Source organism: Echinops telfairi, unplaced genomic scaffold (assembly GCF_000313985.2).
Source record: "Echinops telfairi isolate 266 unplaced genomic scaffold, ASM31398v2 ScPeMD7_4;HRSCAF=17, whole genome shotgun sequence".
Lineage (NCBI taxonomy): Eukaryota > Metazoa > Chordata > Mammalia > Afrosoricida > Tenrecidae > Echinops > Echinops telfairi.
In genome coordinates, this window is record NW_022103900.1 from 28,016,105 (window position 1) to 28,026,063 (window position 9,959).

Below are 9,959 nucleotides of genomic sequence, written 5' to 3' on the forward strand. Positions count from 1 at the left end.
CTAGGAGACAAGCCAGTCAGGGTGCAGGGTAGCACCGATAACACAAACGACTTTCCTCTAGCTCTGAAGTGCTTCCTTCCCCCCACTATCATGATCCCAATTTTATTTTATAAATCCAGCTAGACCAGAGAATGTACACTGGTAGAGATAGGAACTGGAAACACAGGGAATCCAGGACAGATGAACCCCTCAGGGCCAATAATGAGAGTAGCAATACCAGGAGGGTAAGGGTAAGGTGGGGGGAAGAAGGGGGAACTGATCAGAGGATCTACATATAACCCCCTCCCTGGGGGACGGACAACAGAAGGGAGATGTGGGACAGTGGAAGACATGACAAAATAATTTATGAATTATCAAGGGTTTGGGGGTGGGAGGGAGGGGAAGAATGAGGAGCTGATACCAAGGGCTCAAGTAGAAAGCAAATGTTTAGAGAATGATGATGGCAACAAACATACAAATGTGCTTGACACAATGGGTGTGTGTATGGATTGTGATAAGAGTTGAGTGAGCCCCCAATAAAATGATTTTTAGAAAAAGAAAGAAAGCTCAACTCTGCGAGCACACAGAACAGAGAGCTGGCAACTGGAGGGATTCGTCATGTATTTGTTTATTTATTACGAGTTGTTTTGTTTTGTTTTGTTCTAATGGCCCAGCTGCTCTGGCTTACTACATAAGCCAGGCTGATATATTTCACTGATGGGACGGGGCCCTGGTTACAGTCAGGGCTCTAAATCGGTCCATCTGGTTGAACCCCTCCTTGAGAGTCTGTCTTTCCACACTAGATACACTGATTCAGAATCTACATTTTAACAACATCCCAAGTCATTCTCAATCCCCCTCCCCCCTTGGGGACTGTCGTAAGGGAGCCCTGGTAGATGAGCAGATACATTGATGTAGAATCTCCATTTTGCTTGATTCTGAAATTCGAATGGGGTCACGCGGGGCTCTCTCAGTCTCTTGGCATGGCCCCTCTAGGCTTTCTGTCATGCTCAGGCAATGTCTTTCCGGTGGAGGCAATATGGCTGTCAGCAACTCTGGCCTCAAGCCTGCTGACCCCATCAGCAAATTAACCTCTTTCTCCACTGCTTGAATAAGATTCTGTGCTGACTTTCTTTCATTGGTTCCAATTGGGTTTCAATTTCATCTTGCTCACACAGAGTTCATTTGTAGAACACAGAAGCCACACTATATTTCAAGCAGAGGTGGATTTAACTCTAATAATGAATGAATACAAACTTGGTGGACAGCCTGGTGGAGTAAGTTCTAGGTTGCCTCTCCAGACATGATGCCCTGACTCAGTAGAACTTACCTATAAACCATGATCCTTGAAGCAATCAGCACGGAAGGGGATCAGCCATGGAGAGCAAGGGCATATGCCATATCTGTGTTTCAAAGATGTGAAGATGACCAGGAAGCGGATGGAAGCTCTGCCATTGCCACAACCTGATTTTATAGGCAAGACAAATTGGCCGGAACTTGGCCACTCGATACAGGAGCCAGCCTACACATGTGCTCCTTTGCCATCAGATCTAGGTTCAGTGAAAATGTTTGATAAGAATTGTCATTCAGTCACTGCCCACAGGAGAGTCTGGCAAACATAGTTTGTAGGCTGTGTAATGCAGACTAGTGTACCGGGGTAGGCTGGACATGGTCCATGGGAGGATGGACAGACACAGGTCTTTCCTTGGTCAGTCCCGAGTCACTCTCCTAGCTACTGGGACAGTAGCTAGGTAGAGCCTAATGTGAAGCCCTCCCACTGAGAGAAGATGAGGGTGGTTATCAAGAGGATCCTTGGGTTAGAGATGCTGCCTGACAAAAATAACAAATGTCCCCTGCACGAGACGTAATACTTCATAGTTTACAAACACGTTTACGTACACTCCTCCCTTTGATTCATATGCAAGCCTTATGAGGGAGGACGATCAAAAAAATGATTCCTATCTTACGAGAGATTACAGTCTCCGAGGCTAAGGGCTCCCCCAAGGCGATCACATAACCGCTGTTTGGCACTGAGATTCAAACCCAGTCCCCTGCTTCAAATCTTATTCTCATGGGCTGGACCACAGTGTGAAAGAAACTCCTTTCTGAAATGGAAGTTCCCAGACGCATAGGTTTGGTTTCCAAGTCTTGTCCCTCCATTAGCACAGCCTTGAGTAGAAGAGCATTTCCCCCTGCCAATTAGGGTCAAAGGTCAAGGAAGCTTTCCATCCAGGAGTCCAAGCCGGAAGCATTCACAATCCCTTGGATGCTCTGCCTCCCTTCATATTGTCTTTATTTGGAAAATAAAACAGAAAGTTTCTCATTTGTTTGTTTACTGCTGAGTGCTCCAAGATAACTAACGTGCTATCGTTTTAAATATTAGAATTGAGGCCATAGATGGGCCTATTATTTCTCCCAAACAGTAATATTTTTAGCAAGAGCTAGTCCCACATAAATGCAAACTCTTCCTTGATAATAGATCAAAGCAGATCCCTCCTAGCCTTCCTCCCCTGGGGAGGGAAGTGATGGGGTTTGCATAGACCAAATGGGAGCAAATGCACCCCTGCTGTGCAGAGCACCAGGAAAACTTCCATCACTGAGTCAGCAAGAGGGGGGGGCACCCCCACCCCCCCCACCCCCCCACCCATGTTCGCCTTTTCAAAACTTTGAAAAGGTCCTATTTGCGACAGAGGTCTCAAAACCAGAGTACTGTATACAGCATCCTACGGACCACCCTGTGAAAAAGGCTACGTTTTCCCAGAGCCAATGAGATACGAATTTAGGAGATTGGTCCTTGCAGAGGAGGTCCCAAGTGGTGCAAACAGCACATTGTGGCAGTTAGATGTTATGTCAATTTGGCCCTGTGTGGAAGTGTAGGGGTAAAGTATAACTTATCAATCAAGTCACAGCCTGATAATGCCTTCTTGGGGGTGTGGCCTTTTCTATAAGAAAGCAAACTCCAAACATCAAGTCAGCGCTGACTCACAGTGACCCCCTGTGGCTTTCCGAGACCGTGGCTGTTTACAGGAGTAGATACCCCAGTCTTTCTCTCGAGGAGCTGCTGGTGGTTTTGAACTGCCCACCATGCGGATCATAGCCCCAAGTGTAACCACTGCACCACCAGGGCCCCTTTTCTATAAGAAAGACCGTGAGACATTATTTTTCTCTCCGCCGGCTCTTGACCTCCCTCCTTGCAGGGCTTCCGTATCTGCCTCCCGGCAGCCCCGGGTGGCCGCCCCATCCTGGAAGCTGCAGTCCTGCTCTCTCTCTGAGACATGACTCTGCACCCGCTGGCCTGGGACCTCCCTGTACCTCACTGCACGTTTCTGCATCATCAGCCTGCCGCTGTGTGAGTCTGAAGGGCACTCCGGCTAGCATCGGACCGTGGACTTGAGACGGACTAGGCTGGACACCTTCTTGAGAAAAAATTACTCTTTGCTATAAAATTCTTTCATATACATATATGCGTGACACTGGCTTTGTTTCTCTAGACAACCCAACCTAACACACCCCCTGAACTGGTAACCAAACGTGTCCATCCAGAGGCACCTCAGAAGCAAGGCCCAGGGACCCACTTCCCAAATCACCAGCATCAACCCCCTGTACCATGTCATCCGATTCTGACACAGACAGTTGACATGAGTCTAATTGATGGCAACTGGTTTGGGTTCTTAGAGAAGAGGAGGAAGGAAGCCCAGGCACCCTTGGTGGGAGTGTTGCTTCTGGGTCCAGCCCTACAGGATCCACACAGCTGCGGCGTGCTGAGCACGTCATGTCGCCGGGGGCAAAGCTGCATTTGGAGTCAGATAGGTTTTCCTTTTGATCGGTTTGTTTGGATTGCCACATACTTGATTCCCGCCATCTTGCTTAGGAGCTGGTTAAGTTTTATAGTCCTAACCAACAGCAACGAAGCCATTAGCCAAAAACAGAGCTCCGGGTGTTGATGGAATACCAACTTAAATGTTTCAACAAGCTGACAGAGCACCGGAAGCACTCACTCTTCTGTGCCAGGAATTTGGAAGACAGCTACTTGGCCAACTGACTGGAAGAGACCCATATTTATACCCATCCCAAAGATAGGTGACCCAACAGAATGCTCAAATTATAGAACAATATCACATGCAAGCAAACTTCTGCTGAAGATCATCCAACAACAGCTGCAGCAGTACATTGATCAGGGAGCTGCCGGAGGTTGAGGTGGGATTCAGAAGAGGATATGGAACAGGGGATAGTATTGCTGGTATTGTCAGATGGATCTTGGCTGAAATATTATTCTCTGATTAATCAGAGAATACCAGAAAAATGTTCACTTGTGTTTTATTGACTATGCCAAGGCATTTGACTATGTGGATCATAACAAACTATGATTCCTGAAATCATAGGAATTCCAGAACACCAAATTGTGCTCATATAGAACTTGTGCGTGGATCAAGAGGCAGTTGTTTGAATAGAAACAAGGGATATTGCATGGTTTAAAATCAGGAAAGGTGTGCATCAGGATTGTATCCTGTCACCATGCGTATTCAGTCCTTATGTTGAACAATTAATCAGAGAATGGGTTATATGAAGAAGAATGTGGCATCAGGATTAGAGAAAAGCTTATTAACAACTTGAGATATGCCGATGACAAAACTTCAAGTGAGGAGGACTTGAAGCACTTACTGATGAAGATCAAAGATTACAGCCTCAGCATGAATTACAATTCAATATAAAGAAAACCCAAATCCTCACAGTTGAACCAATGAGTACAATCATAAGTGGAGAAAAGATTGAAGTTGTCAAGAATTTTGTCCACATCAAGAATGATGTCCATTTTAGGCTAGGAGGGGCAGTTCCCAGAACCTCCCAGGACCGGTGGTGGATAGTCATAAAGGTCAGTGAACAGACCTGGAATTATGTATGCTTTTTCAGGTGTGTTTTTCTTTTTCTTTTTTTCTCTCTTCATTCAATCTTTTGTTTTCTTTTTGTTTTATCTCCAGTATTCTTATTTTGCCTTCCTATGTAAGACAGGCATGGGCAGCAAGCTCGAGGAGAAAGCAACAGGACTGTTCTAGAGGGACCTGGGGGCAGAAGGAGGTGGGGGCAGGGAGCTATGAACAAACACCACCACAGACAGGGGAACAACTAGGGAATTAAAAGCAACAACAAGGACATAGAGGTCCGGTGGTGTTGGAGCAACAACCATCTAGCTGAGAGGAATTACTGAGGCAGAAAAGGGTGTGATGGTGGGAAAGGAGGAAAAATCCTGTAAAAGGAAACAGGAAAAATCTAGGAAGCAAAGCTACGGATAGAGGTACAAATATAAGTGTGTACACGTGTAAATATATTAATTCATAAAAATAGAGGCACTGGCCTATGTACATATGGCAGTACATTAAGCCACGATATTTTTGATTGACTCATATGGTTGATAAGGTAGAGGGGCAGTGATAAAGAGGAAGGCCCTCAACAAGATGAATTAATCCAATGGCTGCATTGATGGGCTCAAACACAAGAACAATTGTACGGATGGCGGATGGCGCAGGACCAGGTCTGTTTCATTCTGTTGTACATAGAGTTGCTATGGGTCCGATCTGTCTCAATGGCACCTAACAAACAAACAGCAGTCAAGCCCAGGCATTCTTCACATCTCCCACTAGGGGGCCCTAGTGAGGCCTTAATGGCATTCCACAGTTTGTTTAGCTCAAAATTATTTTACCATTTTGCCCCATTTACCATTTGTGCTGGATTGGATTGTGTCCCCCAAAGATAGGGTAAAGTCCCAATTCCGGTACCTGTGAATAGGACCTTGTTTGAAAATAAGGTCTTGGAAGATGTTATCAGTGAACATGAGATCATGCTAGAGTAAGGTGGGTCCTAATCCAACCTGAGTCATACCTAACTAAAGAGAAAAGGTGCAGAGACAGCCTCAGAGGGTTGAATGAGATGCAAGCCAAGGACAGCCAAGAGCCAGCAGCATCACTGGAAACTGAGCGTGCACCTTGGAACAGATGCTTCCTCGGAGCCCCCAGGGGTCACCTTGGCTAACACTCTGACTGTGGGCTCCAGACTCAGCAGCCTCATGTGACTCCCATGTGACATGTGACCAAAGTGAGAAAAACACTTCCCTCCAGACCAATCGAGAGTACAGTTTTCTGTTTCTGTTTTTATGCCTTTCCCAGAATACAACTGCTGGCACTCTGCCTTCTTCCTGAATAAAAGAATCAGCCTGTATGTATATAATCTGCCTTTTTTACCCCGCTGGTCAACTGATCCATCAAGTAGTTACACCTCTAATTCTTCTCAACCTGGGTGGTTTGGTTCAGAACTTACCTCCCCAAACTGCTCTAGCACAGCTGGAGCTGTGGTGGTGTAGTGGTTTATGCATTGTACTGTGATTCTCATGGTTGGCAGTTCAAAACCACCAACATCTCTATAGGAGAAAGACTGGGCTTTTACTCCCATGAACAGTTATAGTCAGGGAAACCCACAGGGAGTCACTATGAATCAGCATCGACTTGATTGCAAGGAATTTGTTTTTTGAGTTTATATCAGCACCAAGATACAGACACATGTAATGTCTGGGGTGCTGCAGGTTTCTTAGATAGTGTTGGTGCCTGGTCTCATCATGGCCCCATAACTGAGCCACTAAGATAATATGCTATTGGTGAAGTTCGCTGACAAACCATCTTGCCAGTCTCCAGCTTTTCACGGTATGGGTGGCCGTCATTATAGTACTTTTATAAGTGTGGTGAAATGTCAGGTAAGGAAAAAAGGTATGAGGTCATCGCTTATGGTTTTCAATGTGCATCCCCTCTCCTGCCTTGGAAGTCTCTTAGCACCTAGTGTTTGATTGACCCCTGGGTTCGGGCAAGCCCTTCTGTCTGCACCCCAAGGCAGTGATTTTTGCCCATCTCTGATCTCCTTACAGATCTCTCCTTGTGAGTAAACACTTATTGGAACCATCTTCAGCCTTCCCACTATGTCTAGCCTGGGGCACGTAGGAGCTCAGTCAATATTTTCTGATGGGAGAAATTATGCTTCTAAATTGTATTACGCCACGTTCACAGGGCAAGTTTAATGCAAAGTCTTTCTCCCTTTTTATCCTCAGTGTAACCATTATTACAGTTGTGGAAAGTAGAGGGCACTTAAACAAGCCTCTCCTGAGTTTTCAAGTAGAAGTACACATCCGTTGTACTTTCACTCTGAGTCTGGTACTCTAACGAGGAGTCTTGCAAATAACAAGCATTGCATCATCCATGGTAAATATCTGCTGAATGAATGAATAAACAGATGCTTTGTGATGGTTAGTTTTATTTATCAATTTGGCTAAGCTATGGCTTCCAGTGGTTTGGAAATGGGGGCTAGTCTAGTTGCTGTGGCGATAGAGTCAATTAGCATGGCCCTTCTAGCCCTAATTCCTTACGTGCTGCATTGTAATTCTGCATGGCATGCCTGTGGCTAGGATGCCCTTTCAGAGTGACTCTCTGTGACAGGAGTAAGGCGCGGGGAAGACCTTAGTGGATGGTGTGAACCAAGTTGGGGACATCTTTACGACTTTGTTAGAGGGTGCCTTGAGACACCATCCTTCCTTTTCCTTGGGGGTGTGGCTAAGATGACAACCACAGCCTCATAAAAGCCATTCCTCGCTGAATAAGAGTTCGATGGGCCAGAGAGGAGTCAAGGACCATTTCAAGAGCACACCCAGGGTCTCTGTCGAATGTAACGGGTGCTCCAGAGACGGTGGCATGGAGGCTCAGAGGAGCAACCTTGTGACGATGGGGGACTTGCCCCTCCTCTGGCCGGAGACTAAGGAACTGTCAGACAGAGCGACAGGCAGGCTGGCTTTCTGGTGGCCAAGGCAGCATAGGCCAAGGGTCCACATGGCAAGAGATTGAAGACCAGAGAGAAACTTGGCTGCTGGCTGAGGAGACCAAAGACTGTGTGCTTGCTGTTTGCTGATCTTGACTTGTGGTAACCTAGCAAACCCCCTGAGGCGCCCTGGTGGTGCAGTGGTTAAGGATTGGGCTGCTAACCACAAGGTCAGCAGTTTAAAACCACCAGCCTCTCTGGGGAGAAAGATGAAACTTTGTACTCGCATAAAGAATCACAGAACACACTGGAAAGTGGATTGTTGCAGCGGCAGTGAGGTTAAAAGTGAGCACCCTATCATTTGGTCTCCTTTATTATCCATTTACATTTGTTCTAGTTTTTCATATTTTCTGCTTTCTTCTCTATTGAGGTTTTCGTGTGATCTACTTTGCTATTCTTGTTACTTTTGCTTGAGTGTTCTAAAAATGTTTTTCTGTATATGAAATTTAGCATAGGTAAATCCATAGAGCCTGTAACTGAATTAATGGTCCCTTGAGAATGTGGCGGGGAGGTTGGGGGTGGGGGGAGATGGGGAGCTAATAACAAGGAGTACAAGAATGAAGAACATGCCCTAAAACTGATGGTGGAGATGATTGTATAACTCTTCTTGATGTGGTTGAACTATTGACTTGTGTGATATGTGCATTATATGTCAGTATGAGTCAGAATTGAGTTTGGTTTTGAGATAAAAAACCCTGAGGACCAGCGAGAGACATGCCTGTCAGCAGGGCTGAGAAGAGGAGTTAAGGTACAGAGAACTGCCTTCACCATAGTGTACCTGGCATACACCTTTACCATGGTGTAAACTGGTAGGGATTGGCCTCGGGCTGATGTGGAGCTGAATTCTATAGCTGGAGGAGGTCAGATGTGGCCCCCATATAATTCCCTGAGTGATGGCTTATGTAATGATCTTCATAATATAATCTAAGACAAGATCATCACCCAATCAGTTCAGTTGAATTGTGTCATACCAGTGTAGTAGGGTGGATCTTAAACCTAATTGTATCTGTATATATATATATATATATATATGGAGATAGAGAGAGAGAGAGAGAGATTATATAACCCAATTAGTTGAGTTGATCTCATATAGATATCTTAAATTTAATTATATCTGATGTATTGTATCAAATATATATACTCATCAGTTGAGTCAATATCAGATACAATTAGGTTTATGATCCACTTGACACTGGTATGATATTAACTCAACTGATTGGGTTGAGTTTATTTATATGTATATATGTATAAGCATATATAAAACAAAGCAGAATATACACACACACTTGCCAGGGAGAAAGATAGGCAGCATATGAGGATTGTCTACAAGGAAGGGGACATCAAGAATTGCTGTCAGACACCAAAACTAGAAGACAGACTCCTGGAAGAAATCAACATGGCCAAGACCCTGGTTTGGATTTTTTAACCCCAATAATTATGAGAAAATAATTGTGTGTTTAATCCATCCACTCTGGGTATTTGTGTTATAGCAGCATGGGGAAACTAAGGCATCTCACTAAGCATAAAAACACAGATGCTCTTACTTAACATTCAGCCACCCGATACAAGTGTTTCTGAACACTCTTTCTCATCCTTGGGCTTAATTGCCTCCACTTAGAAACACTGTTTTGTGAGGGATGAGAGGGAGGGGAACACATCCTGGCCCACCAAACCCCAAGGACAATATTTCTGCTCAGAGAAGACTATGCCCAGAGAGGACCATAGGGCTGGCCCCCCCACAAGACACAATGTCCCTCACTAAACCATATCGCTACGGGGGACAACACTGCAGACACAGTATGGGAACTGTGCCCAATCTGACCCCATCACACGAGCAAAACACTAAGGGCATGCAACAGAGCAGCAAGGGGGGTAAGGTGATGAAATCCCCAGGGAATACCAAAAATAAACTTTGGAGACAGAATGTGGCACCCCATCAGACTTGACTGGAAAACACTCATAAAGGCCAACAAACAGACCTTGAACTATTTATAGGCCCTTCCATTTTTGTCAGTGGCTTTCTTTTTGTTGTTGTTATTGCTGTTATTTTGTTGGTTTTGACTTCCTCTGTTGTTTTGTTTGGCTTTTCCTGGTCTTTGTGCTTATTAATGTCTCTGCATGTCTATCTA